Source organism: Arvicola amphibius, chromosome 11 (assembly GCF_903992535.2).
Source record: "Arvicola amphibius chromosome 11, mArvAmp1.2, whole genome shotgun sequence".
Taxonomy (NCBI): Eukaryota; Metazoa; Chordata; class Mammalia; order Rodentia; family Cricetidae; genus Arvicola; species Arvicola amphibius.
In genome coordinates this window covers 30,678,394-30,698,661 of record NC_052057.2, presented here as the reverse complement: position 1 = coordinate 30,698,661, position 20,268 = coordinate 30,678,394, and the positions used below count along the sequence as shown (strand labels likewise).

Genomic DNA, 20,268 nt, shown 5'->3' with positions numbered 1-20,268 from the left:
CTACAGTGTGGAATTATTTGGGTGGTGTTTTAAAATTCTCAGTTGATAACAAATTGCATATTTCTAATTTTATAATAATTTATATGGAAAAGTAAAAGAAAACAGAATTTGAAGCATAAAATCAAGGCAAAGAGTTATTGGTGTCTGTTTTGAGGGACTACCTTGCAGCCCCCATACACTTCTAAATCCACAATGGACCCTCCACTTCCAATACTTCTGTTTCCAATTATTCAGCATGTGGATTGCATGCATGTGCCACCATGCATAGATGAGAATCTATTCTAACCAATCCCAGGGAAATAACTATTTACACTTCACTTAATTTTTAACAGCCTAAATCTAGGCTTAAAACGAAAATCCAAACACATTTGTTATTAAGTTTTTAATTTTATTTAGTCAGTTATAACATGGGTTTTAAGGTTTTCTACCATTTATTTAATTCAATCACATTTTCTTACTACTAGACTACTGTGGACTATACATGCTATACCATAAAATCACTTAGAATTGCAATAGTGAACCTGATAGTCTTTCTTCTCACATTATATTCTCAAACAATAATTGTTACATTACAAAATAGATTTGAATATGTTGACAGTTTATACTGAATAATTGTAAATAGATATTGATCAGCAGTTATTTAGGTTTTGGAAGTTCTATACTTTCACCTTGGCTTCTAATTAAAGTAACCACAACTGGGCTTAATTAATTCCCTCCCACCATGTGGAACATTTTCTCTAGGCATATCAACCACAAAATACCTTTAATCTTCCCAAGGTAAAGCACTGGAGAAATTGGGGATGCTCAAATAGTACTTTAAAAACTTGTGAATATGTTGTGTTCCTGCAAAGTATCTTGAATTTCTAAAAAAAAATCCTTTATACGCTAGAGAGAAATCAGGGATGGTGGTAAGCATATATTTATATTAATTGCTCTATGCTAATATGCAAAGAGCCCTTCTACTTAGAAAAGGATATTTAAACTCAGTTTGATCCTAATTCCTTTATAGATTCTCATTGATCTGCTTCTGAGGCAATTATTTGACAAGGACAGAGAAACCTTGGAGGAGAATCTCAGCTAATGACAGTATAAAGACACTTTTAATAAGTGGTCAGAAAAATGATCAAGGGGGCTTTGCACTGCTTTAATCTCCAAGTTGTATTAACGATAGTCATATTTTGGTGTTATAAAGCTCCATTTTTATTTATGCAAGTACATGTCAAAAATATATTAAAACTAAATTCAAAATATTAAAGGTACAAACATATTTTCTACTTCTGTTTTATATAATTGATAGGTTGGTTAGTGGAACAAATAAGCATACAAAATCTAAGAAACAAAACTTAAATCAATTAGTACTGTTTTTCTTATTTTCTACTTAATCAAAATGGAGTAGATGAATCCATGCCGTTATTAAATACCTGACATTGTTATTTTGAAAATACCTGTTCATAAAAATCTTAATGCACGCTTGACTATTTTATTATTATGATTAGTTCCCAACTGTTATTAAGAATAGCCATGGAAATCTATTATACTAATTGAAATTGGACTGATTTCTTATCAAGATTATAGAACAGGTGACAATTTGAAGGTAGTCTTCTGCAGGAAGAACCAAAGTATCTTGGTTACAGCCCTCTGTGACTTCATTACTCCAGAAAGTTGCAAATGAAATTTTCAATGGATCACTTCAGGAACTTTTTGATACTAAATTGATACATAGCTATGAACGTGACCAAGCTACGTCCACCTGCATACAAATCCCTTCTACATTTGGACAAGTTGTAGACCAGACACGGAACAATGCAGTTATCTGCCAGATGCATTGTTTCCTTAGTTATTCAACATGAAAAAAACAGACTCATGAGACATCACACATTCTTGTTCACAAATATTATCAACTTACAGAGTCATCTTTTGATAGAATATATGGATAAGTAGACATAGAGAGTATATTTTTTCACATGTATATAATGAATTCCTTTTATTAATTCTTAAAATTTAGTTTTAATGAGCTTTGTATATTTTTATCTAAAACATTATTTACCCTTGATTTAAACTGAACTAACTTCATGACTCTAATGAGATGAATTGAAGAGGCATCATCAATTCATATTACAAATTCCCGAATCCCTTTTCACTAATTCCCAAAATAAGTAGTGTTATCTTCAATCATGAGAAATAGTGCTAATTTTTATTGATGGCTACCATCAGAAAATTAATTAACAATCCCTTCTAAGTTCCATTTTGAAAAATCACAGGAAAGAATATCTCTAACAATCTGGTGTTAGAGTGCTATGCGATACTAAAACCTTACAAAAGTATTATCAGAACAAATTTAAATCGCCATTGTTTTAGAGAAAAAATACACAAGGCAAAATATTTATGGAGAAAAACTCTTATTCTTTTATTCCTAAGCTCTATATTTATTTAAAATTTCATAAACTATGAATCAGAGTGTTTAAAACATGGTTTAATTATAGACAGCGAAAGGTTTTCACTAAGGTTACATTTATTTTGAAGTTCTCTTAATCATTTGTTTAAACATTTTAAGCACTCTTCTTTTAAATAGTTACATATATTTCATTAGTATTATATAATTCAAGTCATATTTAAATATCTGATTATTTCTTGCTAAAATATTGTATTAATTCTCCCAACATACATAGACTCATTTCGTTGGCATTTTTATATGTCAGCTTTAACTATATTTACTTTATCATTAATTTTCTGATGAAACAGTGACTAAAGGTTAGGAACATCACATCATATACTATCAATATTTAATTAGTGGAGAAACCCCAGTGTTCTATTTTCATTCTTAGTAGAAAAATAGTTCACTTTTATTCCACTATTACAATTTTTATAAAGTGTTTGAATATCTCTGGATATTTTTTCCAGGACGCGCGCGCGCGCGTGTGTGTATTTGTGTGCACGTGCATGAGTCTGTGTGTTGTGTGTGTGTGCACATGCATAAGTCTGTGTATGTGTGTGCCAGTGTGTGTGTGTGTGTGTACACAAGTGTATGTGTGTGCAAGTGTGTGTGTGTGTGTGTGTTTGATTTCTCTTCTTAGTGTGGTTTATTTTCCAGGCTATAAAGAAATATGATCATTGCTGCTGAAAATTATTTGACTGGAATAGTACACATAAATTATTTATATGCAAGCATCCTTCCAGTGAGGCCACATTTAAATAAAAATTAGAGAAATGTGGTCTTGGGAATAATTATTGTCATATGAATGAAGCTGAATAAAGAATGAAAGAAAGGGTCTGTTTTTCAAGGGAACTCTTCATTTCAATAGTGAGCATTAGCATTCCTTGGATTTAGTTACAAAATAACCAAAACATAATTTGAAAGCATTTATATCTAGACAAATAAAATCAACATACTGACAAAATTAATAAATAAAAAAACAGAAATAAGCTTTATTTTGGAAAATGCTTTTGTATTGCTTAGGTTCTAATATTCTAGAAAATGTTAAATATCTCTTTAACTTCCTGATTTCTTTCCTATGAACAAAACATCAACATGACACCCATAAATTAAAATATAATGTAATGTTTTTTTTAGAGAATTCCCTCAGCAACTTAATTGTAACCTGTTTGAGGCAGAGAAAAGAGAAGGAAAATAAAACTGAGAAATTACTAAAGTGATAAATGATGTCTATCATTTATGAATGAAATTTATCCATATTATTGCTTATTTACAAATTTTGAATTGTGCAAAAACATATTAACAATTGCAAATTAAGTAGAGTTAACAGTAAGGACCAAATGGACATTTTTATCAGGCAAGTTTACTGAACTTCTTCCAGAATGCTAATATATTCCAAAAATAGACAAGAACCTCTCAATTAGTATACCTGTCACAGACTTTCAGATCTGTAGGGCTTTCTGTTCTTCCTAAGTATCTCAGGAATAAAAGCTTATGAAGGAGCCACTGCAGAGGACAGTTATTATACCAAGAAAAACAAAGTTGGAAGACCTCACACTTTCAAATAAACTTTTGCCTCAGACATAACAAACAACTAGAACTAATTACGTGTTTTTCTCCATCCTAACTGAAGTAGAAAAGGGACTGAATACACACTCTGAGTTTTCTTCTTATTTCGTTTCCTTAGTTTAAGAATCCTCTCTATCTGCTTGACCAGAGCCCATGACTGCCTCCAAAAGTCCAAGTAGGTCACCAGCCCACAACCGGTCCCTTTGTGATTCCATCTAAGATCACAAAGACTAAGATCAGAAGCAGACAGGACAGCTCATGCTGGTGAGGATGTAGAATCAAGTGGAAATCTCCACTTCTAGTGAGACTAAAAACTTATGCAGTCACTATGGAAATCAATATGGTGGTTCCTCAAAAAACTGAGAATCAATCAGATTTTCTCTGTTTAATGTAAATCTGGTTGTACACTTCTTTATGGTTGCCTTTATAATATGCGAAATGTCCCTTACATTCATAGACCCTTTACATTTGTTATCTAGGAGAAATGCTAGAATTTTTTTCCAAAACTTTTCCTTATCTAAAAAAATGATCATGTGGTTTTAAGCTTGAGCGTATTTCCATGGTGGATCATATTTATTGATTTATGGATACTGAATCATCTATTGCTTAGACCATGATATATAAAATTTATGTGTTTTTATTATTTACTATATTTTATTAAAATATATATTTTATTAAAATATATAAAGCTTAAGTATCTGATACATGTAAACTTAACAATAAGAACAATGTATACACCTTACTTCTCTTTGTCTACTTTTTTTTATCTCATTTTCAGGTGTGAATTCCTTCAGTCTGATAAGATTGGAGATTTTGTCTGTTTTCTCTCTCCTGTAAAATTTCTGAATAGTTCTTTCCAAAACAATATCACATAAACGCCATTTGCAATTTTTATCTTCCTGTGATATCAAGCAAAAATGCAACAGAAGTGACTTCTATCACAGATATTCCCTAGTCCCAGTTTTCTAGCTAGAAATCCAGAGCTAAACAAGGTAGTAGGACACATGAAGCTATTTTTCCTTACTCAGAGATTCCTAACTTTTCACAGCACCCTCACAGGTTGCTGTTCTGCAAAATCATCAAGAGAAGAGCAAGTTTTTGTTGCTTCCTCTTTGTCTAAGAAGAATATAGTTAGACTAAACCCACATTCTTATGGAGTTTAATAGCCCTGATTTCCTCTTCCACAATACTTCCTTGGTTCGCCCCACACTGGAGTTTCAACAAGTGAATTTTGAAATAATTTGCCATCTAAAATCTTCCACATCTTTTATATTATTTCATTAAGTTTTTATTTGTTTAAAATTAATTTTCATCTCTTCAGATAATTAAAATACCATATTTACCATGAGGAATTTTTTTAATTTCTTTTATTCTTTCTAGAAAATTCATTTAAGAAGAGGATACAATTATTTTGTTCTCTACAGAGCACCAGTTCCTAATCCAGGGGCCATGCATCTTAGCACATGTAACTGAATTGAAAGACACAACAAAAAGAAAGCAACAAAGAAAACTATTTGTATTAAAAACAATTTCAAAATTCTTAATAAAGCACTAAATGAAAACAGAATATAATCATATATCATGAAGATCAATTTACATAATAAACTTGGCCTTATCCTAGAAATGTAGGAATGTATCAACATACATCAGTCATTAAATGTAATACATCTTACAGAGTTAATTATGAAAAAACACATGATCATCTCAATCGCTCAGGAAAAGACCTTTGACAAAATTCAATGTGCTTTCCTGATACGTAATTATTTTAATTGGAAAATAAATGAAGACTGTTCATGTTGTCACTAATTTCCTCAGAGGAGGGATACATCTTGCTACATTTCCAAAGTTTTACTAAATCAAGACTCTGCAGAGTGATAAATATAGTTAATGCAACAAATTTTAACAAATTCATTCAGTTCTATTATAGCAATAAGCTATTCCAAAATGGGTCCTTCCTTGTTGAATAGTGCAGATTTATGGAATATAAACTACCTAGATTTCAGTCTTCATTTCACTGCTAATCATTTGCAATCTATACTATATTCTAAAAATTTTTTTACATGGGAAATTTTTCACAATGAAAATCTTGTTTGAAGTATTAACATGGTTAGACAAGGTGCTTGATACATTGGTTATATATAAAGGTATTTTATATACATGAATGAACATGTGTGTGTGCTTGTGTGTGTATGTGTAATTTTGTTTTTGTTTTTTCCTCCTCCAAACAGTTTACAAGGTAGTTTTTGTAAGGAGCCCATTACAATTTCCAGGTGACTTAAATTTCAATCAACGACTTTTGAGAGTGAAGAAGGAATGTTTAACAACTTTGGCAGTCCTCCATCAGCTAGACAATGCTGATGTTTATGGTCTCTGTAAATAGAATTTTCCACAAGCAAGTTAGGAATTTTACTCAGATTTGTCTTATTTGAAATGACAGATACAACACCCTTACAAATAAATATACGTACAAAAATAAGCACTGTGGAAACAAAATTGCCTATCTATTCATTTTTGAGTGACCAGGGGAGAAATAGGGCCATATATAATTCTAGAGTTCTCAAAATATGCTAACAAACTCTCTGGTTAGTATTCCCCACTTCATATTTTGCTCTGTCATAAACTCAGAACATTTGTGATTCCATGACCTGGTTGAACCATCCATTCAAATATTACTCATCAGAACATACAAAAATATTTTTCCTGAATTTTGCAACAGTGTCAATACAGTTTGAAATGCTACACTTTCTAATGTATGTTCAAATTTCTTGAAGATATATTTATAAAAATGTGCCATTTCTAGCTGAGGACTAAGTGGGTTCTGTTCAGCTGTGATCTCAAGAGGCAAATGTTCTTTCAATTCTGCTTCCTCCCTCTTCTCATTCCACTGAACACACTCAAGTAGAGGTTTAGAGTTTGTGTTGTTAGTCACTTTCTGCCAATAAGCACAATAAGGGTGTATGGTATTCATGTATTTAGAATTTTTAATTGACTTTTATTTTATTTCTATGGAGTGTCAAATTTATGAGGGCTGGTACTCTCATCTGTCTTTCTTTGTCCCTAGTACACATGTTACTAAAATAACAGGTGCTTTATAAATAAATGGATAAAAAAATCTCAAAATTGAGTAATTTAAAAATATTTGGCCAGTTAACTGGCACTGGAAAATATCACAAATTTATTTTGCTGACCTAATATAAGTGATAGCTGTGTACCAAGATACTGTGAGAACTCAAAAGTCTTACTTGTAGAAGTAACTTTTTTTCTGAAATTGGCCAATAGTTTTTTTTTAAACGAAACTGATATATTTGTGATTAAATCAATGTTAGTATGAATATTTAATAAAACATTATTGATCGTGGTAAAAGTATGAAAATAGTACATTTGGCTTAGTTTCTAAACGAGAACAGATGAAATCAAACTCAACTCTCAGCACTGACAGTAGCTAACAATAATATTAATTAAAGCTTAGTGGTAGTGTACACAGCGTGTGTTTGTGTGTATATTCTTTTGAGGTGCATAGTCTTTTTGCAAGGATTGGAATGATTTTCACCACCACTAACTTCAGGCAAACTTCATTCTTATGGACAGACATGCCATTTTTTAGCTAGGAAATATGTCTGAATTCTGGCAACTCACATTACAGGTAATGCTTACTAACTTGAAAACTTAACCTTGGTAGACACTTTCAATGTATTGAAATTGTGAGTTTATGCTTCAGTAAAATTCCCATACAAACATACACACACAAGCAGACACTCTCAAACACACTGTCATACATTTCACACTGCTAACAAAATTTGGTTTTCCACATGATATAATCTTCATGTAGAAATTCAGAAATTACACAAAAACAAACAATATGAAAATAATAACATAAAATAAATTTACTTCTTAATGGAAACAACTATGATAATTTTGGACAAAACATGGGTACACAGCCTACTATCCTTTTTATCCTGTTTTCATATCTGTAAGTGATGAGGAACATTTCCTGGTCTTTGGGGACAGGTTGAAGAAAAAAAGAAGGCATTCCATGCATCCTTGGCTTTACTCTTGAGAAACTTAAAGACTTAGCAGTAGGAAATTTGAGAGTGATTCTTCCCAATGATTCTACTGGGAAGCATGGGCAAATACCTAGAGTTTCAAGACAGATTGCTGTAAAATAAGGCACCTTCCACTTTCCTATAGTTTCTGTGGGATTTCTAGAAAACTTAATGTACTTTTAATTTGATTCTTGCAGGTAAATTCATAGGCATGAAATCCATCGCTTTGTGATGTCTTTGTTATCTTAGCTATTGCTTGTGTCTCTATTTAAGTTTAAACTCAAACAAAATACACAATCCTCCAACTTAACTTTCTTCCTAACCCTCTGTTCAATTTAGCTATATCACTCTTTTGATGATTATCCTTAACTATTGCTCAGAGAAAATAGTACCGTATAATTTCATACTATGTTACCCCTGCCTATGATTGTTATTTTGGTTACTGCCTAGCTTGCTGCCTTCCTGTAGTGTATTAGATACTTATCTTTCTGAAAAAAAAATACTATGAATAAAAAGGGGAAACAGAAACATGATTGTAGTACTTAAATGCTTCCTTACCTTTTTTACTTGTTCCCGAAATCTTGTAATTTGTATCAATTATGAATAGAACCTAGACTTGCTAATGGTTATATGATAACCTGGGTCAGAGTAAAAACAGAGAATGAGTGTATATATACCCTAATTCCTGCTTGGTTTCTTGCTTTATAAAACTGTCTTGCTGAAGTGGAAGAGAAGAATTACTGATCAAAAGAGAAAAAAATCGGAAAAAATTAGACAGATAGGAGGTGTTGAATCAACCCAAATGAAATATGAGATTCCCATATAAAAATTCTCTGCTCTGTAAGTTACATTTTAATTGATTTTTATTGAGCTCTACATTTTTCTTTGCTCTGTCCCTGCCTCTCCCCTCCCCTTCAACCCTCTTCCAAGGTCCTCATGCTCCTAATTTACTCAGGAGTTCTTGTCTTTTTCTACTTTCCATGTAGATTATATCTATGTAGGGTTAGTTTTAAAATTAAAAACAAAGAAAAATGATTAAATCTTGTAAACATAGACTGCATTTTTGTTTTCTAGCGGCCCAGACCCAGATATTCACAAAACTTTAAAAATTACAACACTGTTTTGGCTCGATTGTATTTTTAGCTAGCTCTTACATCTTAAATTAACCCATTTCCATAAGTCTGTGTATTGCCTCTACACTGTGGCTCATGGTTGCCAGCATGTTATTCTTTGGCAGCTACATGGAGTCTCCTTGACTCTGCCTTTTTCCTTCTCTACCTCTGTTTGTATTTCCTGTCTTGCTATATTACTTTTTTTTTTTTTTGTTTTTGTTTGTTTGTTTGTTTGTTTGTCGAGACAGGGTTTCTCTGCAGCTTTTTTTTTTTTTTATCCTGGAACTAGCTCTTGTAGACCAGGCTGGCCTCGAACTCACAGAGATCCGCCTGCCTCTGCCTCCCGAGTGCTGGGATTAAAGGCGTGCGCCACCACCGCCCGGCTGCATACTGCTTCTTGAATCTTTATAAAATAGCTATGTCTTCAGCTTTTATCAAAGATGCTTCTGTATTTAGCAAACACTGATTAAAAGAGAGCCTCATAACTGGTCAAGATGCTGAGAAAAAGTGATGACTGAATGTTTATCATCAAACACGACATCCATTTCACTCCTTCCAAGGATTAGAGGATATAATGAGGTGGTGTTAAATTGTAAGGGTTAAAATATGAGGAGTAAGGTTGCTAAAAATCCTTTATATAGCATGAGATAACCATGACGTGTGTAGAGTCACAGCTGCAGTTTTCTTCATAGGACATGCTCAAGACTGAGGAGGTAAACATGCACTCATATGATACAGTAATTCATGGGATCCTGCCAAGGGTATCACACGATATCCAAAGGTTATTGGGGAAAAAAAAGGGTCATTGTTTTCAGTGATGTAGTCACTAGTGAGAAGTTTATGCATTTTATCCAACCCCATTTCAGTTGCCCTGGCTAAAGCTACTGATTCACAAGTCTAAAACAAATCAAAATACGTGAAATTCTGATAGATATTAGTGAAGAGTGGAGGGGGAGTTGTAGGGATGGGAAGGATAAAATCGTATAGAGATGAGTGTGAACAGGCTGTATAATATACATGCACAGAATTTCAAAGACTAAATTAGCAAAGAATTCACATTGTGTTCCACATTTGAGTCTCTCTCACATTGCAGCGGTGACACAGGAAAGAATGATCAATACTTTGCCACTTATTTCAGGGTAAAGATCCTTTCCACTAGGCAGAAAAAGCTTTGAATGTATCAGATGTCCTTCTAACCCCTAAACCTACATGTCTAAACAGAACAAAGAAGGACTGGCTCAAAGAAAAGAAAAATAACAGAAACATCAGTCATGTCCATGACCATGAGTCCAAATCTGTTAAAATATGGAATAAACTTCCCAAAGCTACATAAAATCGGTTGTATTAAAGTAATATAATTAAACCAATTATACCCAAATTATTAATATATGTGTATGTGGGAGGGGTGTGTGATATGATGTGGTGTGTGTGTGTGTGTGTGTGTTGTTTGATGGTGGATATAATCATTGTACTAGATCTGTTTTACAAGCTGTATTGTCTTATATTTTGTTTCCTTTCTTAATCATTGTCAACATAACTAAATAAAAACTAATAATATGAATCAATGCTACCATCACATTTTTATTGTTATAGAATTCTAACTAAAATATTTAATGCTGGAATAGAAGTAAAGACTTACCTATGGAGGTCAGTAAAGGCAGAATTTTTATTAAGTGGTTATATTTTTCTCTCTCAGTTACTTGCTTAATATATTTTCTGATTGTATGTTGCCTCTTTCTTGAAACAACTTTGCAATGAAATAAAAGAATCTTTAAAATAAATAATATAACACTCAAGATTTGAAATTCATCACATGCCATGCTTAATATTTGAATTGCAATATAAAATACTGAAGTGGTAAACCAGGTGTAATGAGGAAATTACTGTAACCCACTAACCACTGTGTACGATAACACAGTCCCCATTACTCAATTGGCTAAAATGTGAGCTAACATTTTAAGAGTTGAATAATGAGAATCAACGATATGTCTCAACAGTTAAATGCATTTTCCACATGAACCTGATAACCTGAACTTGATCCTTGGAACATACAAATAGGAAGTATGTACCCGGCATCTGTAATCCCAATACTCCTACTTAGAGGTGAAAGAAAAAGACAGGAATCACCAGGAAGCTCAGTGGCGGATAGATTGCAGGACACGGTGCAGCAGACACAGGTGAACTATGCTTCAAAAACCATGAAAAGGGAGAACTGACTCAGAGAAGTTGACCTCTGCCCTACCCTTAAGCATTGCCTCATGCAGGTGCATACAGGTGTACACACCTTCACAAACCACACACACACACACACACACACACACACACACACACACATACACACACACACGCACACACGCACGCATGCACGCACAGCAAATAGCATGGAAAGATTTAACACTGAACAACTAAAGATGCCAAATATAGAATAAGCAAATTATCTTCAAGTCGCACTAAATCATCAAACTCATTCTTTTGAAAAAAATATGAGTGTTAGCCTCAGCAGACTGTTTCTTAGGCAACCCAATATCAATGCCATAGAGGACAACATTGTCAACAGCTTTTGGAGATGGAGGATTTTTTTCCCCCTGTGTGTCCAGATCAGTTAAGTGGATGGTACCATGTCAGCAAGAAAGCAAATGCTTTTTTTTAAATTTATTTTTCTTGCAAAGCTTATGGATGAGAAAAAAAAAAAACAGTGAGTATAGGACAACATAATAATTGGGCATGTCCTATTTTGTTATTTGTGCTGAATTGTATTTTTGCTACAGCAGATTCCATTAATACAGTAATAAATACAATAGAAATAACCCATAAAACCACATTTTCACAGAGAAAGATCAGCTACTTGACTGGCATGCAAGCCAGCTTTTAGCTGTTGAGAATGTTAACTTTTAGGACTTGTCAGTATAAAAAGAACTTCCTACTATTAGGTCAGATGAAATAATTATTAGGATAACTGGGAATTTTACTGAGTGACTTTTATGAAAACGAATCTATTATTTATTGGACGTGTTAGGTACAGTAGTGGTTATTATCTGATATTCAGTTATCAAATCTACTAAAATAATAAATATATGTAATTTGGTGTTACTCAGCTCTCACAACTTAACAGGTCTGTAGAATGCAATGATTTCCTTCCATAATTGTCGAGAGGGCACCCCAGTCTGCTGGAAATTGGAGCAGTCATAAGATGTCAGCAATTTGATCTCTGTTCACCAGTGGGATCAAACTCATGTGTCTTGTAGATAAATTTAATTAAAATTTTTGATATGTTGTGATTAACTAAAGTACGCTTTTAAGACTAGATGAAGTAGAGAATCAAAATCATTTAATAAGCAAAGGAAAGAGTGAGAAAAGGGTAAAAACTTAAACAGCATTGTTTTATATGTATTTCAACATTACAATTTGTCTTTTTACAAAACAGAGTTTGTCAACGGGTTGAAATATTGCTTAAGTGATGTCACACATATTCTACATTGTTTCTTAACATACATTTTAAATAATGGCATAATAAAGGTTTTAATCTAAAACTGCTAGTTTCCTAGAGATGAAAAAATGATATCAGAAAGCCGGGCAGTGGTGGCGCACGCCTTTAATCCCAGCACTCAGGAGGCAGAGGCAGGCGGATCTCTGTGAATTCGAGGCCAACCTTGTCTACAAGAGCTAGTTCCAGGACAGGCTCTAAAAACAAGCTGCAGAGAAACCCTGTCTCGAAAAACCAAAAAAAAAAAAATAAAAAAATAAAAAATGATATCAGAACACACACCAGCTCCCTAAACGTTCTGAGCTGCACCGTGATGCTTACCTATTAAGGAGGAGAAAGACGACAAGAATATCTGCTGAACTCTGAGGGCAGTTCATATTTAGAGCATAAGTAGAACAGAAGGTTCAGGAAGACATGGAAATTAGAAAACCATTATTTAAGACAAAACCATGGCAAACGATGCACTGAAAGGTTTACAGTGTTCTCAGGTAGAATTCCAGCTTCAATCTGACTTCAAAGTAGGACACAGATGAAGATAGAACTAAGGGTGTAGATACTTGGCAAATGCATCCTTTGTCTAGTGTGCAAGGATACGTGATTTGCATCCAAACACCACATAAAATGGATGCAGAGACTGCACATACCCGTGATTCCAGTAATAGATCAGGAGACGAAAGTGTATCAGGATGTGAAGGGCAACATCTGTTATAGAAATCTTGAGGCTACCCTGAGCTATGTAATATTCTGTGTCGAAATATTAGAACTCATGAATTTATAAACTGGTATAAGGATGATAAAAAGGGTGAATATATAGATGATAGATACCTATATTGATATAGATGATGGATAGATAGATAGATAGATAGATAGATAGATAGATAGATAGATAGATGGTAGAGGGATAGCCTGATATATATGTACATATATATATGATACATATATATATATATATATATGATACATAGATAGATACAAAGAGAGCAGAGATATAGATATATGCTATATAGTGATATAAAAATAGAGATTTAAAGCAAAATCAGTTTGCATTGTGGAAAATTTCACTATCTCCTTGACATTCTAGTTTAAAGATGTGGAAATAAAACAAATGTAGATACACTGATTAGCTTTAGGGTAAAGAATTTTTTCCTGGACCTGGGGGGAGTTGGGAGGACCTTGGTCTTAGCATAGAGTGGGGAACCCTGATGGCTCCTTGGCCTTGAGAGGGAGGGAGGGGAGGTATGGGTGGAGGGGAGGGGAGGGAAGGGGGAGAAGGAGGGGAGAGAAGGGCGAGAAGGAGGGGAGGGAGGGGGGAGGAGGAGGGAAGGAGATGGAAATTTTTAAATATAAAAAAAAATAAACCATGAGGAAAAAAAAAAAAAAAAAAAAAAAAAAAAAAAAAAAAAAGAAAATGTTCTTTCTGACTATTAAAAGAATCTGAAAGTATAAACAATCCTTGGGGAGTCACTCAGATAATGACACCGCCTCCCATTGACCATCACCATACTGTAGACTTTTACAGCCTTGCAGGAACAAAGGAAATACCACTCCTAATGTGAAATCACAGTTCTATTTTCTTAGCTGATAAAAACTATTTGTCTCATTTTAATGAGCCCAAGAAATTGCTTAATGATTTTATGATTTTGGAGATGTCACACTGAGTCGAGGAAATCAGGCTATAAGATTAGATACAAAAAGAATGGCATCATCTGCAATGTTTTTGCATGTAAATTATTTCAGACAAAATGGGAATAATTTGTTACAGATAAAGAAGAAGAGTCAAGTTATTGCTATCTTTTACTGTACCATGCAGAGCAACCGTTTTTTATGGTGTGGTTGGAACTTATTACAGAAAGTACCAGCGATATCATTCAGAGATAAAGGCTTCCTATATCCTTCTGTATGCGGTTAAGTCACTGTTATCATTTAATGTCACTATTTGAGGCTTTATTGGAAGGTGTTAGCAGGGATTGTAGCTACTCATGTAGGTCTGACTGATGATTTATCATTGAGAAGACTGTTAGGAAGATCTTCAACTTCCAGCAAGCACACACCCTCAGAAGAGAGATAACGTGGGCATGAGGGAGAAAACGCAGACCCAACATGTCAGCTGGATGAGCTGATGTAAACCCAGTGATCACTTGGTGAGAGTTGTTTAGCATGTTGTCTTCACATGTTAGTAAAAATTAATAAATAAGTCAGATTCTAAATTATTAATTTTTATGCCAAAATATGGGGATATTATTCAAAAGGGGAGATTGCTAATGTGTGTCATAATTTGATGATTTCTTTCAACGTTGTCAATTAAATACATGTTTTGTCAGCTGGCACACAAGACAAAGAGAAGGCAGATATGTAGTGAAATAACTGTAGACAATGATCAGTTCTGAAAGAAATGGGGTATATACAAAAGTCTCGGGACAGGCAGAGCGGTCAGTGGTTGAGGGCTGAGGCCCTGTGTTCAGGTTTTCGGCACAGAAGAAAAATAGTGGATGTTGGAATAGACAGCCAATAGATGAAAGGAGTAAATTAATAAATTCTAAATGAGTACTTTTAAACATTTACTGCTAATTTTTAAACTTTTAAACATTCTAATTAACTTGGGAAAAAATGACAAAGACAGTATACATTTAATATGGTTTCGTAAAACCTAGATGAAGGAGCCACCACAAAAAAAAAAAAAAAAATTAAAGAGATTTGCTTTGTATAAGGATATCTAGAGATTCCAAGAGTAAAAGACAGAAATATATACACACATGCCAATATATATACTTAACTTTAACATTATAGGTTTTTTGATAATTTATTTTTATATTCTAGCAGGAAGTCTAAACAAATGCATACAGTTAGGCATGTTGAAATCCCTTGTTTCAATAGAAAGAATGCCTGCCATTTACTTGTCCTTAAAATCTGTTGTGCAACCTATTTTCACACCATGTCATACATTATGGACCTATCAATTAAAGTACTTTCTTTCCATGGCTTACCAGTTGCAAATCAGAGCTTGACCTCAATGATAAGAACAATGGAGTCTTCCATTAGGTAAATACCAGCACTTTTTTTCCCCCTGGAATTCCTGTGAAACAATGCAATTTAATTATCTTTGCTCTTTAATTGCCTTCACGGGAAAAAAACTAATGTATTTTAAATTAATTTTTATATGCAGCACTACAAGCCTCTGCTGCTATTGTTGTGGTTGTTGTTGTGGTTGTGTTGTGGTGGTACCGTTCCGTGTTACTGGGTACGCTGTCAACTGGCAGCACGTTGTGTCTTATCATTCTGCTCCACTGCCTGGGAAACTTTGGGTAATAAGGAAAATAAGACAAAAAAAAAAAACCCCAACCAACCAACCAACAAACAAACAAACTGAACAAACAAGCAAACAGATCCACCTTCATTTGAGCAATCTAGAGAGAACAAACGTAATTTTAACTTGTAAAATATTAAGAAAAAACATGGGATGAAAAAAAATCACCGAGTTTTTAATGTTCTCCCAAATATAAGTATAATTCATCCTCTCTGTAGTTTATCATTCTTTTCTTGAAGATGGGAGCATTGATTATAATTGCGAATTTAGTTTTATCAAAGACCTTATGAAGGTTAAATGTATCAGGTGACCACAGAGGCTATCAAGAAGGAGACAAGATTATTTTTAGATTTTATTCAGTATTAAGAGTCTGCAAACTTTATAATATTTATTCTTCTTTGGTTATGTATCAAAACCAAAAATTCAATGAAAAAAGTTTATTTTGCCTTTATAGATAGAAAAATATATAATTCATACAATGACCATTTGGACAAAATTACACAAATATATAATCTCAATAGTTAACAGAGAAAGATGAATTATTTGGGATGGGGAAAAGTGAGGTTTTGTTATTGCTGTACACAGTAAACTACATAGACAAAAAGTGAGGACAAGTTAGTCTGAGTTGCCTTACAGCAATGAGAAATTTTAGTATAAGAGAGACATTGCTTAAAGATAACGAAATAATCTTAGGCACTTCCCAAGTGACTCATTGGGAAATAGTCCTTGTTACATCAGCTTGATGACCCTTAGGGTGAGTTCTTAACTATAAGAAGCCAGCTCTGGCCCTGTACTTCTAACTGCAGTTCTCTTGGTTCAGGAACCTGGAGTATTACTGTGACTGGCTGCATGTCATCCTGCTTCTCTTGGAACAAGGTGAAGATGGAGAGGTGAACTCATAACACCCATACCACAAAATTAGCAATTTTGTTATTTGTCTTCAAATCCATGTAGTTAATATTTTTGCTCCATTGTGCTGTAAATAATTGTATTTAGGCTTTCATAAAGTGACTCAAAGTGTTATATGCATACCCACATGTATGTTCCTAGATGTCCATACATTTGTACAGTATATACATATGTTCTCTCTCTCTCTCTCTCTCTCTCTCTATATATATATATATATATATATATGTATATATACATATATATACATATATATATATATTATAAATGTATCATTTTGATATAAATTTTGGCCTTAATCAAATATTTTGAGATAATTGTAGATTCACTTGAATTTTTTTAAAAAAAAATCACATAGTTGAAACCTATATCCAATTTCCTCAAATATTATAGAAAGCACAAAATATATCACAACTGGCATATTAACATTGGCACAGTCAGTACTGAGAAAAGTTTCAGAACGACAGGAAGATCCCATGTTGCATGTCATTGCTAGGTAGAGAAGTTGTCTTGTCCCCTTTCCTCACACTCACACTCAGCATTTAACACAGCACTATTTTCTGCCATTTTAAGATGGATAGTACTGGGATTCAAGCATTAGCAAGGAGTGAATTACGTTTTTCAGATGATAGAACAAAGATGGGTTATATTAGCCTTAAAGCTAGATTCATATTGGTCAGTAGTCAATCAGCACATGATCAAGAATATTAGAAAATATTTTCAACTACAAACAAAGAAGAATGTTGTATTATTATTTTGAAGATAGCATCTGGTAGAATGATTCAAAAATTGAAGTGGATAATTTCATTATTTTCACAAAATCTATATAGAACATACAATTTTGTATTTTTTTATTTGCCTCAAAGCAAAAATTAATAAGCAGTTATAATGACCAACTAAGATCATTGCTTTTAGGTATATTGTTTGTTTTAGTTCAGTAAAGTTAAAGTGCTTAGTGCTTAAAAGATGTTAGAAATTAAAAAATAACCACTGATAATGCACAGAGGTACATGCATACGTACAGAAACGCACACATACTCATAAATACAACATACACGAATGCACACCTGCAAGAACAGGTAAATAAGCACATAGAGTGACTTTTCATTCATATTTATATGTAATTGCTCATTTTTAAAGAAGTGTAGTAGTATAACATCTGCATTTTTAAGGCAAGATAGGCTAATTCGCTTAAACTTTATTGCTTTCTTTCATTTTTTAAAGCAAAATGCTTACTTCACACATCAACTGCTGATAAATTCTCTTGGTCCAAAACCAAATTAACTTCCAGACATAGAGGTTGGAAGGTTTCATGCAATTCTACTGGAGAGTAACTGCCACCCACGTTCTCATATAGGGGTCAGAGAGAAAAGAAGGAGGCTGTGTGGGGGGTATGATGTAATTATATTTTGAAATAAAAAATTATAAAAAAATAATTCAATCAGAAAAAATAAACCTCACAATAACAGGAAGAGTGGTCACTGACATATATGGGCTACAGAAATTATCATAGTCCTGAAGATGAAACAACTATTTTGTAAGTTTTCAGAATCTTTACCTAGTGGATAGAACAAATATGAGATAACTAATTAGAAGTCAGAAAATCAGGATAATCAGTTAAAAGTCAAACAACTATGATATTAAAAGGTGGGAAAATAGGGTAGTTGGATTAGAGTTAATATTTGTAATCTCTGCAAATCTAGTTGATTAATAGCCATCAATTTAAGAGAGTGACTGCTGTAATTTATCACAAAATTATCAAAATCTGACAAAATTACCCACAGTTAAGACCTCCTTGTTATTTATACTCAATAATGTATACAAGCTCACAATTTAATTGAAAAAACACAAGAAATTTAATAAAAATTCTTCATAAAAGTAATACAAAAATAGCAAAAGAAAATGCAATAGCAAAAATATAAGCTTAATATAAAACATAAATTAAATCAGGAATCAAATACATATGCATATACATAACACATATATAGGTATATACATAATGATTGATTATATCCTTTTTTATCAGACAAACAAGAAGGAAACTTAAAAAGAACAGGAGAGAAGGGTAAATAATCATTCCTAATCATAGAAAAATAATTTCCATCTGTCATAAATATCAGCAATACAAAACACTCACAAAAATAGAAGGAAAACAGAACGAATGAAATCAGTATGAAAAAATATGTACCAGGACTTCTATGCAGCAAGGAATTAGATCAACAGATCAATGAATGGCAAAAGACTCTCACAGTGTCATATGATAGACATAAAAATCAACATCCCAAGATAAACAGATCATCAAGGAAGGCAGAGCAACTAAGATTTGGGTATATCAGGGTGAGACATGTGCAAAACACACATCCTTTGTGAAGAACCAAGAAGTGGAAATAAAGATCCTTACATGCAACACACAGAAAAACACACCTGTGATAAACAGGAGCGTTCAAATTATTTCTCTCTCCCTTTCAAGGTTTGTAAAAGCAAACTGTTAATGGGGGATTCAAAACAGAAAACAAATATAATTACTAAAACAGTTAACAAAGACGAAATATATGAAAGGAACCAAAAAAAGAGAAAATTATAGCTTTTAAAAGCACATTGCTAACTATATGAACGTAATTGCTCATAAAACAATTGCTACACCTTAGAAATAACAGAACTGACACTATATCATGAAGGCATGTTAGGGGAAAAACACGAAGTGAACTGTATATTGAGTGGAACACTTTGAACAACTTTACACCATGTCTGGCTTACTATAAGAAGTGCAGAGAGAAGAACATTCCTAGAATAACCGTCATGTTTTAAGATCTCTTTCGACAGCCAGCACTAGTTTTCATACCTTGTGGCAAAAAGATGAGTCTGGAGCGTACAGAAACATCCCAGGGTTTTGGAGGTATGTCAGCTTTCTTCGAATTCATGCCACCCCTACAGAGAGGACATGTTGAGCTCTCCTGAGGACTGTCTTCAGACATTCTCCTGCATAGACTCCATTATCTTATGTGCTCTCTAAACTGAACATGACTGAAAGCTTACAGTAATGTTTGTTCTCCTTCATCTGTCTCAGCCTAACCCTTTCTCCGCGTTAGAAAAGAAAAACAGGCTCATATTCAACCGAAATTGTAGACAGGGAGCTCTAGCTAGTTTGCAAACTATTTTGAGTTTGCAAACAAACAAAATGGCAATTAGCAAACATGGATGTGCCCTGTGAAAGTAAACGGCAGCGTACCAAACAACATTGTAATTCAAGTGGGTTCAGATTTTTACATTTTCACCAAATTGATTAAAACTTAATGAAATTGACAGATGGTAGATTATGAAATCTACTTTTATGTCATTTTATTATGCTCTTTTGATTACAAAACCCTATTATGAGAATAATTTAGCAGTATTACTGTAATAGGATTCTGACCAAT

At 33.3% G+C, this 20,268-nt stretch overlaps 1 long non-coding RNA gene across 1 annotated transcript in view; it reads left to right on the top strand.

Moving 5' to 3' along the window:
- Positions 1-20,268, top strand: part of LOC119826892 — a 63,690-nt gene that overhangs the window by 682 nt on the left and 42,740 nt on the right. The gene's annotated exons all lie outside the window — the stretch shown is intronic.